Raw genomic sequence first — 12,056 nt, 5'->3', positions numbered from 1 at the left:
CACACATGGTGATGGTCGGTCTTGTTTAGGGTTAGAGTCACTTTGTAGTCCTAATATGTGATGACTGGTTGCACTTACTGTCTGGCGGTACCACTTACCAGGAAGGTTTTGGCACTTGCATGTGCTGCTTTCGGCGCACATAAAAACCCAAATGAACTGTGCCACTTCTGTTCTGGTAAGCAACTTGCATTCGCTGTTTTGAGAGATGAGTGATTCTAAGATATTCCTTGTGGGTCTTGCGCCGAAATCCTCTTGGACTTTTTCCAGATGACTTTTTTTCCTGTATTTCTAATCGGTGCGTTGATTCTTAAGCTTGCTTCATCAATTTGGCGAGACATTTATACATTTTTATTGCAATGCTGTTTCTTCCAGCAACGGTAGATGGCGCGCTAGGCCTTCTACATTTGTTTAGGGTGCAGATGTCTCCCAAGAGTATCTATTGATATCTGAATTTCTTTTTATACGTGCTTTCTCTTTCAACTTACCTCTTTGCCCACTTTCCTAGGTCGCCGGAATGATCGTCTTGATGTTCGTTTGCTTCTCTAAAACATTCCAATGCGTAATTCTGCTGTTCTAATTCTTGTTCGTTTGTGGTGGTGATTCAGCCTCAGATAGATGTTACGGAGGTTATTGCGCAATATTTCTTGCAGTCTCTCGCAATCTACGCGCGGTATTCTTCTCCAGAATACGAGAGCTCGGCTGCTCTCATGTGACAGGCTATAAACAATCTGGGATTGATACTGCATATGCTTTTACAGTTTGAGGCGGTGGTGTTGGATCGCATTCAGTGCATTTTTCCTCTTCTTAAGCTTTAGGGTATATGTTGATGCTACGTAGGGTGGTAAAGTCACCAACCATTAGAACTTCGTTAGCAATGTCACTCTCAACACACTGCAAATGAGGTTGCCCAGGTCCGATAGCTCGTCCGAAGGTGGGTGTTAACTATTCAATGTAAACAAACATTTATAGTTTTTCTTCCCAGGTACCACACAGGTTTGTCCAATCCCAGGTTGGGAATATAGCTACCGCCCCGTTAGGACGGTCGTGTTCAGCGTTAGGTGCCGTTCCGGGGGCCGAAAGGGCAACGACTTGTGGCGCGTACTTCCTGACGGTAGTGTTTCCCAAGAAATTCTTGACGATTGCAGGATGTTACTTTCCGTACCCATAAATTCATGAATACGCCGTACTACTACTTTTCTTGTAGACGAATTTCATTCTTTTTTTTATGGATGAGGACGAGAACGTATTTCAGGTGGGCTCTGTGGAGAGAGTTCCTTAATGTTCGTCTTTACTGTGGTTGTATATTGAACCACAGCGCAAACGACGAGACCAAGGACAATAGCAAGAGGATACACGAAGCGCTGGCTTACAAAGAGATCTTTATTTTGTCCAACTGCGCCAAATACAAACTAAATTGAAGAAAACAAAAGATACCAAACATGAAAAAACGGCATGAAAAAGCATAGAGTCAACCACGCAGTTAACCATTATTGGCACATGTCCTGTTAAGACATTCTATCTCCTTAGTGAGTGCAATTGAGACTATACTGACGCAATTCTCACCCAGGCGTTATATCTCAGCGACGTCTATAATTTCCCGAGTTAGCGTGTTCATGTTTCTGGCGATAACACGGCAATGTTCAAACAGCGGCTCGCAGCCGCATGTGTTACATTGGGCGGCGAGATTACCAACCGTTTCATTTTTAACAATATTATGGTGTTCCCGCTTGGTTGGATATGGCCTGAGGTCACCACTCACTGCGACACATGCGGCTGTGAGCCGCTGTTTGAAGATTGCCGCGTTATCGCCAGAAAGGTGCACACGCTAACTCAGGAAATTTTAGACGTCGCTGAGATATAACGCCTTGGTGAGAATTACGTCAGTATAGTCTACATTGCACTCATCAAGAGAGAGATGGAATATCTTAACAATACACGCGCCGATAATGGCTAACTGTGTGGTTGGCTCAATGCTTTTTCATGCCTGTTGTTTCCTGCCTTTATGTGTTTATATGCTTTGTTTTCTTCAATTTATTTTATATTTTGCACCGCTGGCGAAAAAAATTCAGTTGTAAGTCGGCGCTTCGTGTGTGATCTTGCTAACGTCGTTTGTCTCGTCGTTTGCACTGTGTTTCAAGATGCATCACCAACTCGCCCAAATTTTGACGTTGCTGTGATTGTACTTGCTCGGTCACAGTGGTGGCTGGGGCTCAATTGGCCAATTTGGTTGTCATTGCACAATGTTTCTTCTAGCCGTTTGCATTCTATATTTACCATTTCCCTCAAAAGGCGAGATCTAGACTGGACTAATTTCACAGGCTATTACCAAACTGGGTTCTATATTGTATGTCGCCCCATATGGTGAAGCGGTGATGTTGGGCCGCTTTCTGTACCTATGCCCCTTTCGTAAGCGTTGGGATATACGATAACGATGGTGGCGCTTTATTCACCAAAGATTATAAATTTGCTCAGGTTGTTGTCACCCTCACACCAGATGAATCAGGTTGTTCAGTTCCTCTAGCTTGTGCTAGGGTGTACTGTAACCATTCAATATAAAATACTTTTCTGTTTTTTTTGGACGCATTCTCAACTAAGGTGCGTTAACTCCCGTGTTCGACGTAATGCTGATCCGCCGTAAAGCATTTTGGGGTTAGAGGGTTGTGCTGGTCCTGGGATCTGCTTTGTGCATCATATCGCCGCACGACTACTGTCTCGGCACCTGTGTCTTGGAGGGCCGGGTCGCCCGGTTTGTTCTTTTCAGTTAGTCGTAACAGGTTCTGTCTTTCAGCCTAATTGTCCAGCAATTTCAATGCAAGTGTTTCGTCGTCTATTTGCATAATTGGCGCGGTGGTTTGGGTAGGGCTATCCATCGGTGTCTGTCTCCTGTATTATTGCCTGTTTTCCCACTTTGTTCTTCCCGCTATTCAAGGTTTATGGATTTGTCCTTTTTTCTATAGCAGTAACCATTCATTCAAGCTCTGCCTTAGTATTTAGGATAAACTCCATTGTCTCCCTAATTGTGTGACGGCCCGTCTTCGACGAAGAGACTTCGGCAGGTGGTTGGCAATCAAGAAACTGCGCATGGTGCCATACTGGTGCCGTGTCATCCGGCAGCACACCAATCTCGGGGACCAGGGCTAAAAGGCACTCGCTTGTTCTAATCAAGTACAGGACAGTGTATGTGCGTGTGCGTGTGTGCATTGAACTTTTAAGGATCGGCAACGGGAACCTACCGAAAAGGGACGGTCGATAGCTCCACACGGGGACGGCGTCACCGGGCCAGTGCCAATGACTCACAGTGCAAAGGTGACATTGGTACCACCCACCACGGTGGCTCAGTGGCTAAGGCGTTGCCCTGCTGAACACGAGGTCGCAGGCTCAATTCCCGGCCACGGCGGCCGCATTTTTGATGGAGGCAGAAAGCAAAAATGTCCGTGTGTACGAGATTTCGGTGCACGTTAAAGATCCCCAGGTGGTCAAAATTAATCCGAAGCCCCCCACTACGGTGCGCCTCATCGCCTGCGTTGCGTCGGCACATTAAACCCCCCCCAATCAATCAATTACATATTTACCGTCTTGGAGACGCCTCGTGAACCCTTCCGATAAGAAAACTAATTTTGGGACACGTAAGTGGCTCATTATGTTCCCGCCAGACACGAAGGGACAGCGGTCATTGATAGCTTGGGAGGAGAAGTGGAAGAATGACAAAAGGAATTAAAAGAGAAGGCCCAAAGGTGGCGAGGTAGTCAAATCCAGGGAGTCAGATTTGGGCAATCAGATCCTTAATGATCGGGGGACAGCAATGTGGGGGTGGACGAGACGAGTCGCGAGATGCGTTAGGCCGAAGACAGGGGGGGGGCTCGGGCACAGGAGCCTAGCCATTGCTCAGGTGCGACGTCTGAAGGGAGAGCGACCTGGGGCGCGGACGAGACTAGACGGAGAGAAAGTGGTAGGCAGAAGGCAGGGGAGCTTAGGATTCCAGAGCCTAGCCATCACTTGAGTGCGACGTCTGACCACCCGTCTCCACATTTAAGCCAACCAAAGTCCAGCGATCGTAGGAGCAGAGGTCGGCGGACTCACTCATGAGTCCACTCACTCAGACTCATTTGGGCTCAAACTCACACGTGAGTTTGAGTGAACGCTAGGCTAGTGTAGCATGGCGAGTTTTAGTTGGAGTAAGTTTCATACAGACTGAGTTTGAGTACGCCTGAAAACGAGTGTGTTCTGAGTCCATTTTGAGTTTTGAGTACATTTTGAATTTTGAGTACATTTTCAGTTGGAGCACATTTTGAGTACTGAGTACATATTTTGAGTTTGAGTACATTTTGAGTACTTTATACATTTGGAGTTTGAGTACATTTTGAGTACTGAGTACATTTTGAGTTTTGAGTAGATTTTGAGTTTTAGTACATTTTTAGTACTGAGTAAAATTCGAGTTTGAGTACATTATGAGTTCATAGTACATTTTGAGTTTGAGTACATTTTAGTACTGAGTACATTTCGAGTTAGAGTACATTTTGAGTTCTGAGTACATTTTGAGTTTGAGCACTTTTTGAGTTCTGAGTACATATGGGTATCCTAGGAGTCAGATATGGTTGGCAGTTAAGTTTCATGTGCCGCTTTAGGATCGCAATTCAGATTAGCTGCAGGTACGGCAGCACTCGTGATGCCCATGATCAGTGGGTGAGAAAGAGGGGGGGTGTGTGTGATATAGCGGCTGGGAGTGTGAATAATATTTGACTGGAGAGGTCATAAAAAAGGGTTATAGCATCTTTTCCTTTTGATGGATCCTCTAAGAAGGTGGAAGAGGGTGGTGGGAAGGACACGGTGGCGATTTTGTCTGGTTGTTCCCCTGCTTCTCTTAACGGTTTCATTTGCTAGGTTCAAAAACGAAGAAGCCAGCACCGGGCGGAAAAGGTGGCGGCTGTCCCCTCCACAGTTTTAAATGCGTTATCAACTGACCTGACTAGGAGACGCCTGTTTAGATAGAATAATGACAATATTATGAGATAGATTGTGCGAAAATTCAAACATAAGTCGCTAAGACGTGTAAGGTATTAAAATAAAGGTCCCGATTAACGGAATAACGCGAGGTAAATAAAAAAATGCTTCCCGTGTATAGTCGTCAGGCAGTCATAACAAGCCATAGATTGGATTAAAATTCCAAATGATGCCCCGAGGGTGTGCGGGAAATCATATTCAAGGTCTTGATAAGGGGAATCACGTGGATGAAAAATGCGTTACGGTTGTATTATGACCTAGTCATGGCTACTAATAGATTCGGTAAGAATTTCAATTTATAATAATATAGATTACCGGAAAAAAAGTCTCAATGAAAGGAATCACTACGGACAAATGCAGATGTGCTTACTGATTATTATTGAATGACATAGTCATAATGGGTCATAAATTGGTATCAAATTCACAATGAAGCTACTCGGGTGTGCGGGGCATTAAATTGAAGGCTGCGGATAGGGAAATCACATGGGAAAAAATGCGGTATGTCTATAGTTTGAGATAGTCATGGTTAGTCATTGTTTGGGTTAACATTCAAATTGATGCCACTAGGATATGTTGGGTATCAAATTTACGTTCTCGGTTAGAGGAACGTAGTAGGGCATATACAAAAATGCTTCCTGGTTATAGTCATAAGATAGTCATGGCGAGTCCTATACTGTGTTAACATTCGAAGTGACCCCTCGTTCGTGCGTCTAGGACAATAAATTTACGATCGTAATGAGGGGAATCACGTTGGACAAATTCCAAAATGCTTCCTGGTTATAGTTAGGAGATAGTAATGGCGGGTCTTATATTAGGGTAAAATTCGAAGTGACCGCGCGTGGGCGTGTAGGTGTCAAATTTTTGATCTTGTTGACGGGAATCACGTGGGACAAATAAAAAAAGGCTTCGTGGTTCTATTATTGAGGTGGTCATGGTGAATCATATATTGGGTTAAAAATCAAAGCGAGGCCCCTAAAGCAAATGGGGTATCAAATTCAAGGTTTCAATTGGGGGAATCACGTGGGACAAATAAATAATGAGTCTTGCTTAGAGTCTCGAGTTTCATGGTTATTCAGATTTGTTTACAATTTCAAATGATCTTGCAAGGGTGTGTGGAGTGTCATAATAAATGTTTCATTGAGGGAAATCACGTGGGCCAAATATAGAAACGCTTTCTGCGTATACTTATGAGACAGTCATTGTGAGTCATCGATTCAGTGAAAATTTAGAATGACGCCAGTAGGGCTTGTTGAGTATAAAGTTAAAGGGGCACTGACACAAAAATTTTGCATCTTGTTTTTTTTGTTGCGATAAGTAGCTAGTGACCTACTTATAACCTGCAGAAACCTCATTTGCTTCAGCGTGCGACGGTTGTTTAATTAGAGGCATTTTCAATGCGGCCAGTCGCAGTTTCGGTTTCAGCGAGTGCCGCGAAACGATGGATTTTGTGGATTTTGTGTGAACAAAGCTGACCACGTGACCGTGGCAGGGATATCACAGTTGCAGAGCAGAGCCGCCGTAGCACTGTCGAATCCGCATCGACGGCAGTATCTGCGAATGCCCCCCCGTACTGATCTCGTGAGGCGCCTAATTAAAAAGCGACCGTGGATGTGACGCAGGCGCTGCGAGTGCAAATGCTACCGCGGCTAACGAACGACGCGCGACGCTCGAGACGGTGGGTGGCAAGACGCGCGCTGGGAGCAGCCGGCCGGTCTGCCTACAGGTCCGCCTACAGATGTGTTCGGCTTAGCACTGCGGCGGATATTCGAGTGCCGCTCTCGTAAGCGGTGCAGATGACAATTTTGAATGCAACCCGCCATGGCATCATTAACTCCTTTCTCATGTAAGCCACCATGGTCGGGACTTGGGGACAATTTCGTGCAGCGGTAACACTCGAGCTACCTGCGCCGGCGTGGGCCACTTCGCGGCCGTGGCCGCCGCCTGCACAGCGACCGTGCGGCTTTCTCAGTGGCCTTTTCGTGCCTCCGGCACGTTTCCGCATCCAATGGTAATAAACAGTAATAGAAACAGAGTGCCTGGAATCGCTGTAGAACTTTGGTCGCGGCCAGCTGCCCGATGAGCTGACGAAATCACGGCGCCTCCGCCGCCAACGATCGGGTCGTTCGTTCTCGAGAGCAGAAGCTCCGCCCTCCGGCCCTCCGATTGGAGCGGCGAGCCGGCAGTGCGGAAGCGGCAAACACAAACTCGTGACGTGTTTGGATGTTGTTTATTTACACTTGCGCGTGGTCCTCTGCTGGCCGCTCGGTTGCGTTTCGCACACTTCAAAATTGATTTTAAATATGTTCTAGGCTGTATTCACCGCTGATATTTTGCAGATGATGTATATGTGTTCCCACCAATCTATCTCCGAAGTTATCTCGCCTTCAAAATTTTGTGTCAGTGCCCCTTTAAAGGTCTCGGTGAAGGGAATTGCGTGGAATAAATAAAAAAATGCGTCATCATGATACCATCATGATATAACCATGACTAGTCATTGAAGGATTGTTGTAAATTCAAAATGATGACGATAGGGCGTGTAGAGTATCAAACTATTGTCTTGGCGAAGAAAGGTGGGTCGGATGCAACCATCGCGATTCATGTCACTGAATAATGACCAGTTAAATAAAAAGTCTTATTCAGTGTCCGGTAGAAATAATTGTAATCATTTATTGGTGGCCTGCCATCTTAAAAGCGTGTTTGGTTCGACACATTGCCGCACTCAACATTTGTACAAGCCTGCGTTTCCATGAAACAGCTTAAGAACTATTGGTTTGCATCCTACCTATACGCTAAGAAGTAAGTGGGTTGGCGCAATCAGCGAATGCCTTCGATCGCCCGCGCAATAGTCAAATTTCCAAGCATGGCTTGCTGCTGTCGGTGTGCGCACGTGTTGACATTTGATTCGAGCTCCCATTCCTCATTCGGAGTTGGTTGTAAACGAGGCCGTGAAATTCCTTCACTATGCAGGTCGTAGACGTACCTGCTCAATAAAGTAAAATATTTACCGCCTCATAACACTATTTTATGCCGCCAAACAGGGGCAACCTATTCGATGCACCAAGATTTCACGGTCATTTGCTTGCTTAAAAAAATTCAGCGTTTCAGTGGCGGGGGGGAACCGCGAACAGCTATTTACTGACACGACGGGGTGTTCTCCTCCACCGCGACGCTTCTATATCGCTTTAGGCTTCAATTTTTTGCATACCCGAGATGCGGCATAGGTGTCCGGATGATTTGTGTCGGCTTCCTGTCGATGAGATGAACAGAACATACCTCCAGAGAAAACAAAAACGTGCGATAGGGATTGAATATGAGGGCGAATAAACAGCCCATACAAAAACACCTCTTGGGCGGTAATGGAAAAAATGTATGGTGAGCTATGCCCGCCTATGGGTCCCTATGGTCACCAACAAAAAGGCATACATTAGGCTATTGCCAGCTATTCAAGTTTTTATGCATCCTGCACTAAAAATTGTAAACCATACAATTCTCTTTAGACGATTATAGAACATCCTAGTGTGTTTAGTCTATAGAGTCGCAGCTAGTCAGGTTACTGTAGCCAGATAAAGAAATATATATGTCTTTAGTTCTATAAACCAGCCGCGACAAAGCTCTTTTGGCTGGCTATATGCGATTATTTTGATTCAAATCTACAGGCTTGAAACCATTCAGCTCTGTTCTGGCAGTTATTGGAGAGAATGTGCCCTAAAGCTAAAGAGAGGTAGCCTTAAAAGATTCTGCGGCTGGCAACAGCGCAATATATAACTTTGAACCATTATACGTGTGACAATTAGGCAACATTTATCGGGCACTAGGAAAGCGTTTGACGCAGCATTTAGAGGCCTGCATCTATAAAAGCTTCCTTAGCTAACTATATAGTGAATTAAGGCTCCAAGTCTGCAGCCGCAAATAGAAAAGTGTTAGCTGTAAACGTAGAATTAGAGCAACCATTAAATTCTGTTCCGCTAATTTCAATATGACTTATGCCGCGAAATTAATATACTCATGATTTACCTAGCAACATCTCCAACACAGATTGGATAAAGATGATGAGGTTGATGGGCCGGTTGTAAGAAAGTATTTGTTCAATAACGTTAGGTACTTATTATGCCAACAATATGCGAAAAGTACAAGAAAGGCAGCTACTCATTAATGCTCAAATTAAGGTTGCGAGTTTGGATACTGCGCGTCGGGAAAGCTTGCAAATGAACGTTGACCAAATGACGTATAAGTTCGGAAAATTCTTTCTCTGTGGCCCTTCGCTGCCGCGGTCAGGTAAAAAAGCGCGATTCTCTGAAAACGGCCCTCTCAGCGTCGAAAAAAATTGGAAAGAACTTTCGAAACGCAAGTTAGGTGCGGACACGGTCAGGAATATGGTGGCAGCTGGGAACAACCACATTCCTTCTCTTGCAGAGCAAACTTTGAGATTAGTCATTGAGAAAGGGGGAGAGCCACCCACGCTCGACCAAAGGAGGGACTGCAAGGAAATTCTGGAAAGCATTTTAAAAGTAGAGGGGACACCCCTGCTTCCTGTTTTATTTCCGGTTATTTGTTTGGCACCCTGGTTTTGGCGATGGGTACCAAAGGACACGGCCTTGCTAGAGGGGTGGTGGTTTCGTTGAAAAAAAGGGTCAGGCGTTCCGCGCTGTATTAGTATTTATGCGCGGCTCAGGATAGTGACCGACAATTTTCCCTGAGTACTGAGAACAGATATAGGTTTCAGGAAGAAGAAAACAAAACGTTAAGTGATGTTGCGTTTACCAAACAAAATGATTACAGCCAACATGTTAGCAAAAGGTCGAAAGATGGGCACGTATCTCCCCACTATTTGCTAGCGCGATGGACCTGATTATACCTGGATGTACTCAGTCAGCCACACTTCGTCTCCTTGCGCACGTGCGCGGGCATGGCACGTGTTGCCTTGTGCTGGCAATTTACGATTCCACCGCACTGTGTTCGTGTAGACGGTTTGACGACAAGCGAATGTGCCGCTTTTCGCTGCCGTAAATTGCGGTGTTTATGGTGACGGTGTTTACGGTAATTAATTCAACGTCAACTTCAAGTCATGCGAAAACAGACAGCTGCGATACCACGACAGGAATTTTATCGTAAGTAAAACTCCTGGGTTAGTGATCTCACGAACTGTAGAATCTGTATAGTGCGAGAAATACAGCTCTTTTTTTGGTGTTAAAGAACACGTTTCCAAACTACCCTGCACCACATGGGCATTGCAACCTACACAGAAGTGAAGATTTGGCCGCGGTGATGTGATAATTATTTTTTCGCGAACTGGCAAAACTTACAAGGAACTGATTGAGCGGACTTGGGAAACGTTTTTATTAGTGCATTTTGTGCGACCGTCTTAGTTGTTTCATTTCCGTTTCAGCTACCGTACTAGCACCTTTGTGCATCGAGTACAACCTGTAATGAACGACTTGTGATTGCTCTCTTTTCTATGGACTACCCAGCGCCTGTAGGTATTTGTATCTCGGCGGGCGTTCGCCGTGAATGTGCCGCGTAGTGTGGCTGTTTAGCGAGTAACCTAGGCATTGGCGTGAGTGTTGGAATGCGTGATCACCGTATGAGAACTGTTTACTAGCGGCGAAGCAGCTTAGATTGTAGCCGTTTATGTAATGAATAAGATGAGTAAGTCCCTTGGTTTTACTTTCCTTGATTGCTTGTTTTAAGCCTTTTGTAAATGAAAACTGGCGAAGTGTTTGCAATCGCAACCTTGTACTCCCCCTGTATCGCTGAAGTGTTCACGGAGCATATATTACAGAATACAGCTAGGCATGCAACCTAAGTGCCACAGGAGACGTTCTAGATTTTCGCAAGGCTATATTCTGTCATGGTAGCGTGCTAGTAGTATCTCAGAGGCTGCTGCTATCGCTGTGTTTCAAATAGTGCTGATTCTCTTCTAGATGCAGCCCATGCAAAAATGTCGTATGGTCGGGTATTGCGAACCCTTTTTATGGTTGTCTTTTGCTATTTGGTCCAATGGTCTTAAGACGTTTCTATGGCTGTCTTTAGCGCTTCCTATCGACATTCCTATAGTTGTCTTTTGCTTCTTCTATAGCCATAGCGATATCGAAAGAAGAGAGGTAAGACACCCATAGAGAGAGAGAGAAAGACTTTATTTGAGGCCAGCAGGGAGTGGGAGGTCGGGATGCGCAGAGCTTCCACATCCCACCCACGTTCACGACGTCCTCGGGACTAGGCCCCGCCGGTGTCGGCGTGAGCGGTGCGCGAAAGGTACTCGGGAGTTCGTCCCTTTCCCCCCCGTCTGCGACTCGCTCCGCTTCTGCCTGGCGAGAGCAGCCTCGAGCTGCTGGACGGCTAGAGTTTGTGCGTTCAGGTCCGTCGAATAGACGGCACTCGTTATGGTGTCCGGCAGCCGGCCGTAGAGGTCGGCAGCTTCCACGGGGTGCACTGCACCCCGAATAGCTAAAGACAACCATTAAACCGGCTATAGAAGAAGGTAAAGACTCCCATAAGAATGTCGATAAGAATATCTAAAGACAACCACAGAACCGGCTATCAAAAACGCTAAAGACACTCATAGAAATTAAGTTTTATCAAGGTTTTAATCCTTGTCGCGCATTTCGGTAATCAATTATTCAATTTACTCACGTGCTGGTCAATCCCGTCCTGGTCAATTCACGTACTGGTCAATCAGAATGATTGACTGGTTACTTAGTACTGGCAAATCAGATGGATTGGTGTCGTACGGGTAGAGGATCCGCCTCACGAGGGGAACGATGAGCAGAACAACTGCGCTATTCCAACCGCACAAAAACGTATGTTTTGATGAAATCGCAGAAAAAGGCTTGATGGGCGGCCTGATCTCGGGGACCATTTCCGGTAAAGCCCTCCCTGACCAGAACAGGATTAGCTACCCTGGTGTAGTAATGGCCAAAACCTCTAACGAATACGGCAATTAACCCTCGACTGTCAGTTCCCAGCGGCTGCGAAGCAACATACCACGACGGCACTCAGACCCGTTACGCAGCAGAGGGTGCGAAGAATTCTAGGATCCGAACACGCCGTCATTGAAA

The 12,056-nt window shown here is 45.8% G+C and overlaps 1 protein-coding gene across 4 annotated transcripts in view; it reads right to left on the bottom strand.

Annotated features, from left to right (window-relative positions):
* LOC144147061 (uncharacterized) overlaps positions 1–12,056 on the bottom strand; it is a 429,195-nt gene that overhangs the window by 140,649 nt on the left and 276,490 nt on the right. The window lies entirely within an intron of this gene.

The sequence above is a fragment of the Haemaphysalis longicornis genome, unplaced genomic scaffold (genome assembly GCF_048455015.1).
Source record: "Haemaphysalis longicornis isolate Haplotype H1 unplaced genomic scaffold, Haemaphysalis longicornis Haplotype H1 scaffold_7, whole genome shotgun sequence".
Lineage (NCBI taxonomy): Eukaryota > Metazoa > Arthropoda > Arachnida > Ixodida > Ixodidae > Haemaphysalis > Haemaphysalis longicornis.
The sequence above is the reverse complement of the archived record's forward strand: the minus strand, read 5'-3'. Positions and strand labels throughout refer to the sequence as shown.